Here is an 8,400-nt window from a genome sequence, read left to right on the forward strand (position 1 = left end):
GAGTGTATGCAGTACGAGGCCTGCCGCTGCGAGGGCAATCCTCAATATTGCCGTGCCCGCTTTCATCACGTAACCTGCTCGCCCACCGACTAACTGTACTGCGATCGACAGCGGCATCTCCGTACACCTTTTTCAACCTCTTGTGGATGTTTCCCACTGTCTCGTTTTGACAGCAAGGAATTCTATGACAGCACGTTGCTTCTGACGAACCTTATGTATAGCAGCCATCTTGAAGACATGCTGTCACGGCGCCACACACGGGAACAAGTTGAACTAAGTTTGAAAACAAGCGGGAAGGATGTATCTACACACTGTAAGACTTTCATACATGCAGAATGAAAACTGTATTTTTGCAAAAATAGTGTGCCTTTCTTTTGGAGTGACCCTCGTATAACCGCAGATTCTCGAAAAAGAGATTCAAATTCATAAGAGTTCGTTTTAACATAGTTCCGATCGAAGGTGAGCTTCAAGCTGTCTGCTCTATTAATTTCACTCATACTTGCATCTTCCTGTATTCTCGAAAACACGAGCGCTATTGCGGAAAGCCGAAATAAGCGGTCAGACTTACCGCAGGCTAGCGAGACGGCTGCAGCTGGCAGCAGAGGTAGCCGGTGAAAGCAGACTATGAAATTATAATGAAATCCAAAAGAAAAAGAATTTGTACCCCGACCAGGATTCGAAACCGGGATCTTCTGCTTACATGGCAGACGCTCTAGCCGACTTGTTTTTTTGTTTTGTTTTTTTGTTTTTCTTTTTTCTTTTCTCTTTTTTATTTATTTTTTTCTTTTTTATTTTTATTATTTTTTTTTAATTTTAAAGGGTGGTAGTGGACCGGTGGGGGCTCGGGGGGCAAAGTGGGCAGGGGTCGAAACCCGAGGCCTGGCCACAGTGTCCCCCTCAGCACCACCGAACCTGTGGTGCTTAGGGAAGTGGGAGACACTGGAATCAACAGTAGTGGAAGGCGTTGTTGTTATTTATTTATTTGCATGTGTTTTTGTAATATTCACTATTACCATGAAATTATGTGAATACATCGGCGAAAGAGAAAAAGAAATATAAATTCTGGATAAAGAAAAAGAAAAGAAAAAGGAAAAGCAAAAAGAAATAAAATCAGCGCAATCTGCGACGCGCTCTCCCATCCGCGGCGGTCAGAAGTAGAATCGATCGTAGGCGGTTGAAACTCAGACACCGCCGGGGGAGGAGGGGTAGGTACCCTCTGAGCCAGGCACCCACCAACTCAGTGGAGGTCGAACAAAGACCGCTCGAAGATAGTTAGCAAATAATGTTCGGTAACGTGGCGAGTTTTCGAGAGCTGCATGGGCTGTTCGTAAATAGGTCCAGAAGTCGAGGCGGGATTTAGGTCCCTCATGAAAGAGATAAGCGACCGCCCACCCTTTGACCTACGTAATAGCGTGACATTTGGCGGCGGGAAAATGTCTGTCCTCCGGGTATAGAAACGTTCGAGGTTCGATTGTGTCTGGTGGCACCCGGAGATAGCAGGCAATGATTTGCTGCACGAAGCGCCATACATCATATGAAGAGGCGCAATGTCAGACGGTGTTCATCAGTGTCCAGTTGCTGGCTAAGGAGACAAAGAGGGGATTCTGACAAGCCAAGGTTGTGCAATCGCTGCTTCGTGGCATATTTCCTGTTGACTATGTGATACCACAGTGCCCGGACGTTCGTAGGGAGGAAGCGCTGGTGGACGGTAGTCCACACTATGGACCACTGGATGGAGGGGTGTTTGGTCACCATCACATTCCGGGGAACACAGCGCAGCAGCAGGCTGTAGAAATCCGTAGTCCTGGGTGGGCGTGTATCTTGGAGACTGGTATGTATGTAACTGTAGTCGACGAAAAAGCTCGAAATATGGGACAAATGCACGATATGGCCGACAGACACCGGTGGTGAAGTGGAAGCAGGTAGGAGGACCCCCACACAGAGGATAGTGCGACTGCAGGGACTTATCTCTGGCACACTCCTTGTGAGACCCACATATCCAACTTATTGTCCACATACTACGTTTGTAGTGCCCCTGCCCACTATACTCATTACTCGGGGCAGTCAATGTGCCAAATCCCATAAGAGTTTGAGCAGTGTGAGTGCATCCGCACTGAAGACGACCGTTGGCCGGTAAGCCTCATCTACATGAATCTTCATGTAGGAAGCAGACTACGTTGCCCGAGGACGACTCACGGCCAGGCCCAACTTCCACATGTCTCAACCATGCTTCCACAACCCGTACTCGTACGCCCATTACGTATATTCCAGTACAGAGGAGACATTTTACTTGTCCACGAGACTCAGAGGGCCATAGACATGGGTTCCCAGGTAGATGCCGTGTTTCTTGACTTCCGCAAGGCGTTCGATAGAGTTCCCCACAGTCGTTTAATGAACAAAGTAAGAGCATATGGACTATCAGACCAATTGTGTGATTGGATTGAAGATAACAGAACGCAGCATGTCATTCTCAATGGAGAGAAGTCTTCCGAAGTAAGAGTGATTTCAGGTGTGCCGCAGGGGAGTGTCGTAGGACCGTTGCTATTCACATTATACATAAATGACCTTGTGCATCACACCGGAAGTTCACTGAGGCTTTTGGCGGATGATGCTGTGGTATATCGAGAGGTTGTAACAATGGAAAATTGTACTGAAATGCAGGAGGATCTGCAGCGAATTGACGCATGGTGCAGGGAATGGCTATTGAATCTCAATGTAGACAAGTGTAATGTGCTGCGAATACATAGAAACAAAGATCCCTTATCATTTAGCTACAATATAGCAGGTCAGCAACTGGAAGCAGTTAATTCCATAAATTATCTGGGAGTACGCATTAGGAGTGATTTAAAACGGAATGATCACATAAAGTTGATCGTCGGTAAAGCAGATGCCAGACTGAGATTCATTGAAAGAATCCTAAGGAAATGCAATCCGAAAACAAAGGAAGTAGGGTACAGTACGCTTGTTCGGTCACTGCTTGAATACTGCTCAGCAGTGTGGGATCCGTACCAGATAGGGTTGATACAAGACATAGAGAAGATCCAACGGAGAGCAGCGCGCTTCGTTACAGGATCATTTAGTAATCGCGAAAGCGTTACGGAGATGATAGATAAACTCCAGTGGAAGACTCTGCAGGAGAGACGCTCAGTAGCTCGGTACGGGCTTTTGTTGAAGTTTCGAGAACATACTTTCACCGAGGAGTCAAGCAGTATATTGCTCCCTACTAAGTATATCTCGCGAAGAGACCATAAGGATAAAATCAGAGAGATTAGAGCCCACACAGAGGCATATCGACAATCCTTCTTTCCACGAACAATACGAGACTGGAATAGAAGGGAGAACCGATAGAGGTACTCAAAGTACCCTCCGCCACACACCGTCAGGTGGCTTGCAGAGTATGGATGTAGATGTAGATGTAGAAAGTCGCTAGCCTGACATCGACGGATAAATACGATGTTGCAGTGCCTATGTTATTCTGATTAAGACCCAAACATGCATGTAAGTCCGAAAGGCACTTTGCATCATACTTCGGAATAACACAGGCACTACAGTTTCCTACTTCCAGGTACGTGTCAACGGTAGACCAGAGAAAAGAAACAAAACGAGCCCTCTTTATATAGCATTTATTGGTTCTAGGTTACATCGTCCATACAGCAGCATTAAATATGGTACCTTAATACGGTTCTTATCTGTATCTACAGGCATAATAAAACTCAAAATACGAAGTTATTAAATTGAATTTTTTGTTGGAAAGGTTATAGGTAGCAATGACTAACGCAACGTATATACAGTAGCAAGGCTTTAAAAGCAAAGTTAGTGCTCAAAATGACCAGAAGACCCAAAGAAACACATTTGCGATCTCTCAGGTTTTCGCGGTGTCATTGATTACACTGCGCTTCCCCGTGGCCCGCAGCACACTGTACCTGCTTTCAATGTCTTTCCACTCAGACCAGCTACTGGATAGCTTTTCCGGGTTTTTACATTGCCCATCTTTCCATTTCTCCACACACTGGCACAGTTCTTCGCATGCCCTGTTCGTTTCTTCAACTCCAGGACAGCCCAATAGGTGCTGGAGCTCCTTGCAGATGTCTTCCTTTATTTGCTCGACGTGCTTTTGGCCACAATGAAAGAAGAAATGCCCCACAAAGTCGCGGTCATCTTTAATTGCCTTCGGAACCATCGCACCCACTTTGAGTTTGTACATGTCGCCGCCCAAGTCTAGCAGCTTGTTTCTCTCAACAATGTTTGAACATGGCGCAGCAACCGTGTTTGCTACTATCATCCTTGAAAAAGGACCTGCATTTCGCTTCAGGGGGGCGTTAGTTAATAACACCAGTGCATAGCAGCTGTAATCCTGTAGTTTATTTTTAAATATATTGAAAGATTTCCAATAATTGATAATGGCGAAGGGGTATTTCTTATAGGACATATCATTGGAGTTGTCATTGTAATAGTCATTGGAATTGTCATCGACATTACCGTTCTCATTGTCGGAGAAATAGTCATTAGCATAGCAGTTGGCGTAGTTGTCAGTATGGTCTGTGTCACAGCTGTTGTCATAGTCATCACCATCGTAGTCGGCGTAGTAGTCGACATTGTTGTCGTCACAGTCGTCAGCACAATCGTCATCTTCGTCGACATTGTCGCTGACATAGTCGTCGGCATAGTCGAAGCCACAGTTATTTGCGTACTCAGCAGTATAGCCGTCGGCATAAATGTCGGTAGAGTTGTCAGAATAGTCATTGGAATAGCTGTCAGCATAGTAATCGAGATAGTAGTCGGCATTTTCTCCAGTGTCTTTGTTGCCGCTGTTGTCAGCATAATTGTCGACATTTTCGTCGGCATAGTCTTCAGCATAGTCACCGTCATATTCTTCAGCGTAGTCATCAGCATAGTTGTCATCACTTTCTTCAGCATAGTCATTTTCATCATCGACACTTTCATGGGCATAGTCATTGGCATAGTCATCAACATCGTCTTTTGCAGTGTTATTGGTAGTGTCGTCGGCACAGTCATCAGTGCTGTCATCATTACAAAGATTGGCACTGTCTTCGGCACTCTCACTGATCCGGCAATCAATCCATTCATTATTCCAGTCATCAGAGCAGTCATTAGCACTGTTATTGGCATAGTCATTGCTATGCTCATAGATATAGTCATTGTCACAGTCATCATCATTGACACTGGAACAGTAATTGGCATTGTCATCACTATAGTCATTGGCATAGACATTGGCATAGACATCGGCATTCTCACTGGCTTTCTCATTGACACAGTCATCAGCCCAGTCATCAGAACTGTCACTGGCAGTGTCATTGGCGCTGTCATCAGCACAGTAACAGGCACAGTCATCAGTCCAATAATCAGCACAGTCATTGACAGAGTAACTGTCACAGTCATCAGCACAATCATTGGCACAGTCATTGGTACTGTCAATGACATGGTCATTGGCCCAGTTGTCAGCCCATTCAATGGCACATTCATCGCCACAATTGGCAGAGTCATTGGAGCATTCATCAGCCCAGTCAATGGCCGAGCCTTTGTCACAGTCACTGGAACTGTCATCATCACTGTCATTGGCACTGTCATCATCACTGTCATTGGCACAGCCATCATCACTGTCATTGCAACAGTTATGAGTCCAATCACCAGGAGAGCCATCAGCACACTCATTGTCATATTCATTGTGAGAGTCATTCCCACTGTCACCAGCACATCCACTGGCCCAGTCACTGAGCCAGACCTCAGCCCAGCCATCAGCACAATCATTAGCAGAGTCACTGGAACAGTCATAATTACCATCCTCAGCAGAGTCACTGGAACAGTCATACTCACTGTCACTAGCACAATAACTGGCGCAATCAACAACACAGTCATTGGCATAGTCATTCGCACAGACATCGGTCCATTCGTCAGCCCAGTCAATGGCCAAACCTTTGTCACAGTCATTGGAACTGTCATCATCACGGTCATCACCACAGTCATCAGCAGAGTCATCAGAACAATCATTAGCACTGTCATCAGCAGAGTTATTGGCCCAGCCATAAGCCCAGCTGTCAGAACAATCGTCAACAGAGTCATCAGAGCATTTATTGCCACTGTCACTAGCCTGGTCATTAGGCCACTCCTCAGCCCAATCAGCAAAGTCATCAGTGCAGTCAACAGGAAAGTCATTTGCACAGTCATTGCCACTGTCATCAGCACAGTCATTGGCAGAATCATTAAGCCAGTCATCAGCACAATCAGCACAGTCATCAGAGCATTTATTGCCACTGTCACTAGCGTGGTCATTAGGCCACTCCTCAGCCCAATCAGCAAAGTCATCAGTGCAGTCATCAGCACAGTCATTTGCACAGTTATTGCCACTATCATCAGCACAGTCATTGGCACAATCATTAAGCCAGTCATCAGCACAGTCATCGGCCCAGCCATTGGCGAACGCGTTGGTCCAAAGTAAATTATCATTGGATTTGTTTTTCTTCTTCGGAAACAGGTCAGCTTCCGTAAGTATTTTATATTTCGTAGACACCTTATGTTTCAACTGCACCAGCAAGATGTACTTTTCACCCAGATTGTCCACACTGTTCCACGTAACAACGATGTCGTCAAATATGTGCCAAACACTGCGGTTATCGGACGTCAGCTCGAAGTTAGGGAGCTGATTTGTGAGGCAGCGGAGGAAGACCAGTGCGATGACTCGCTCTTCGTAGCGGAACCCGTGGCCTTTCCTTCGTTTCCTTTGTAATCCTTTGTCTGGATCCCTGTAAAACACAAAGAAAAGTCTTGTTTCAATAAGTCTATTAGAAAGCTACCAATCATTTGAAAAGTTCAGACCTGTAGACGTTTGATCAGCCATGGCTGCAATTGATTATGGTGTCCCGTTGCAATACTGGAGTGTATCATTTATTTATTGAACACGTCCTGATAGGGCATTAAGACTTTCTCTAACAACAGACCACGAAGTGCGCACATGAAAATTTCTACAAAACACAGTTTCTCAAGCTTCTCAATGCAACCAGGAGTTAACTTCGCTGCTGTTTCCGCTTCAGCCGATGTACAATTTCTTAAGGAGATCGTATCTCAATACTAACTCATCTGAAGAAGTTTTATTCTTAATTGTGGCTTATAATTACATCATTTACACTGTTTCCAAACACCTGGAGTGCATACAAGAGATCTAAAAGGAATACTGAAAATGCCTTAGAAATAAAATGATCAGTACTCTCTCCTTCTCTCCCCCCCTCTCTCTCTCTTTCTCTCTCTCTCTCTCTCTCTCTCTCTCTCTCTCTCTCTCTCTCTCTATATATATATATATATATATATATATATATATATATATATATATATATATATATACTCCTGGAAATTGAAATAAGAACACCGTGAATTCATTGACCCAGGAAGGGGAAACTTTATTGACACATTCCTGGGGTCAGATACATCACATGATCACACTGACAGAACCACAGGCACATAGACACAGGCAACAGAGCATGCACAATGTCGGCACTAGTACAGTGTATATCCACCTTTCGCAGCAATGCAGGCTGCTATTCTCCCATGGAGACGATCGTAGAGATGCTGGATGTAGTCCTGTGGAACGGCTTGCCATGCCATTTCCACCTGGCGCCTCAGATGGACCAGCGTTCGTGCTGGACGTGCAGACCGCGTGAGACGACGCTTCATCCAGTCCCAAACATGCTCAATGGGGGACAGATCCGGAGATCTTGCTGGCCAGGGTAGTTGACTTACACCTTCTAGAGCACGTTGGGTGGCACGGGATACATGCGGACGTGCATTGTCCTGTTGGAACAGCAAGTTCCCTTGCCGGTCTAGGAATGGTAGAACGATGGGTTCGATGACGGTTTGGATGTACCGTGCACTATTCAGTGTCCCCTCGACTATCACCAGTGGTGTACGGCCAGTGTAGGAGATCGCTCCCCACACCATGATGCCGGGTGTTGGCCCTGTGTGCCTCGGTCGTATGCAGTCCTGATTGTGGCGCTCACCTGCACGGCGCCAAACACGCATACGACCATCATTGGCACCAAGGCAGAAGCGACTCTCATCGCTGAAGACGACACGTCTCCATTCGTCCCTCCATTCACGCCTGTCGCGACACCACTGGAGGCGGGCTGCACGATGTTGGGGCGTGAGCGGAAGACGGCCTAACGGTGTGCGGGACCGTAGCCCAGCTTCATGGAGACGGTTGCGAATGGTCCTCGCCGATACCCCAGGAGCAACAGTGTCCCTAATTTGCTGGGAAGTGGCGGTGCGGTCCCCTATGGCACTGCGTAGGATCCTACGGTCTTGGCGTGCATCCGTGCGTCGCTGCGGTCCGGTCCCAGGTCGACGGGCACGTGCACCTTCCGCCGACCACTGGCGACAACATCGATGTAC

Source organism: Schistocerca cancellata, chromosome 10 (genome assembly GCF_023864275.1).
Source record: "Schistocerca cancellata isolate TAMUIC-IGC-003103 chromosome 10, iqSchCanc2.1, whole genome shotgun sequence".
Taxonomy (NCBI): Eukaryota; Metazoa; Arthropoda; class Insecta; order Orthoptera; family Acrididae; genus Schistocerca; species Schistocerca cancellata.